Raw genomic sequence first — 2,446 nt, 5'->3', positions numbered from 1 at the left:
AAAAAAAAAAAAAAAAAAAAAAGAAATGAGTTCTCAAGCTACAAAAAAGACATGCATATTAAACTTAAATGCATATTGCTAAGTGCAAGAAGTCAATCTGATATGTCTACATACTGTATGATTCCAAGTATATGACATTCTGGAAAAGGCAAAACTACAGAAATAGTGAAAAGATTAGTGGTACCTTGGGGCTGAGAGGAGGAAAGGGGAAGGGAAGAACAGGTGGTGCATAGGGAGATTTTCAGGGCAGTGAACTATCCTGTATGATATTGGTAGATACATGATATTATGTATTTTTCAAAACCCACAGAACTGTACAACACAGACTGAACCATCATGTAAAGTATGGACATTGGTTAGAAATAATGTGACACTCCTACACTGGTTTGTCAGTTGTAATAAATGTACCATACCAATCCAAGACGTTAATGCCAGGGGAAAGTAGCAGGAGGGGGAAATATGGAAACTCTCCAGGCTTTCTGCTTGATTTTTCTTTAAACCTAAAACTATTCTAAAAACTGACATCTATTTTTTTTTTTTTTCATTTTGGAAGTCCTTTATTGTAAAGGTATTCTTTTGCCTGATGACAAACAGCAGCCACAGTGATTATTCTGGGTGTTCACAGTGGACAAATTCAATTTCTTCTTGAGACACAAGTTTCTTTCTGTATTTCGAGGTAATGTTTTCATTATTTCTGCAGTGTCTGGTGGACCCTGATATATCAGCAAATCTGGTGATTTACCTCCTGGGATTAAAATTTCAACATATACATTTTGGACAGATGTGAAGATTCAATCTGTAACACCAGAAGAGAGAAAAACAGAAAGAAAAAGAGAAAACAAACCACAACATGAGGCCATGACAGAAGAAGACATTTGTAGCGGGCACTGCAATATGCCACCAAATCCCTTTTCAACAAAGGACCTGCTGCAGCCATTGAGGATGTTGATGGTTACAGCTTACAGATTCCAGGCTCTTTAGAGGTAGCCTTGCCTGTGGAAAGAGGCAATCTTTAATCAAAGACATCAACGCAGAAGTAAAGGCATAGGTTTCCAGCCTAACTCAGGATGTCGCTGAAGAATGATTCTAGCTTCAAATGCTCCCCACTGGGTGATCTGAGGCCATTTCTAGGTCTTCTCTGCAGTTCAACTTCTCCCTTTGTCCACTTATGCTTACTTTCCTTTCCTTACTCAAATGTTGGTTACCAATGCTTTAAATAAATACCTAGCCTAAAACCCTACATCTCAGAGCCTACTTTTCTAGAAGTCAACCGGATACAGTAACATTGTCAATAATTTTAAGTAATATTATACCCACTCTCACAAGCAATAAATAAAATTAGTTTACAGAATTAATTCTGAACCATGAATCTATTCTAGAACATAAGAACCAAGAACGGCATTGAGTAGGCAGAAATGTGAAAAGGAGAAAAGTCACACACACGAAAAAACTGCAAAATGAATCCTGGGAACAATGTTAAATGGGGTGGTGGGGAATATTCATCAGAGAGATTGAGAGATTGTATGGTTGTGGGAGGCAGAATAATGGCCTCAAAGATGTCCATGTCCTTATCTCTGGAACCTATGAATGTTACCTTACATGATGATGAAGGAGTTTTGCAGATAGATGAAGTACCGTGAGATGGGGCAATCATTCTAGATGACTTAGGTAAACCAAATGTGGTCACAAAGATTCTTAAAGTGGAAGAGGGTGACAGAAAACTAGAGTCAGAGGGAAATGTGATGAAAAAATAAAAGAGAGATGCAACACTGTTAGCTTTGAAGATGGATGGAGGTGGCCATGAGCCAAGGAATGTGGGCGGTCCTAAAACTGGAAAGAAAAAAAAAAAAAATAACCAATGAAGCAGATTATCCCTAGAGTAACTATAAAAGAAGATAGCACTACTGATACCTTCATTTTAGCCCACTTTGTCAGACTTAATGCAGAGAGCTGCAATATAATGAATATGTTTTGCTTTAAGCCACTATGTTGATGATAATTTTTTCATGGCAGTTACATGAAACTAAGCCAGTGCTGGCACTAGCTGCATGGCAGAGATGGGGAAGATGAATAATGCATTGGGCTTATAGTACAGGGGCTGATAATCAGAATTTTCATCTACTACTTAAAACTATATCCTTCATACGATCACATAGCGTATCTGCACTCAAGTTTCCCCTCTGGAACCTGAAAAAACAACTACCTTAATAGAGCTTCCCAGAACATTAACTAAAGAATCAGATAACCATTGACACTTGCTGGCCACATAGCAAATGGGATTGAACCCAGCTTTTTGTTTTTTATTTTTTTCATTTCCTCTGGGGTTCTTGATCTGTGCACTCTTCCCTTGTAAGGAGCTCCAGGGAAGTGATACCACAGGGATGTTGGGCCTTCGTTATTATGGTCCTTGGATTTTTAAAGCTAAGTTGGGGTTATTGTGAACCCT

The sequence above is a fragment of the Cebus imitator genome, unplaced genomic scaffold (assembly GCF_001604975.1).
Source record: "Cebus imitator isolate Cc_AM_T3 unplaced genomic scaffold, Cebus_imitator-1.0 Scaffold68, whole genome shotgun sequence".
Taxonomy (NCBI): Eukaryota; Metazoa; Chordata; class Mammalia; order Primates; family Cebidae; genus Cebus; species Cebus imitator.
This window is presented reverse-complemented; position numbering follows the sequence as displayed.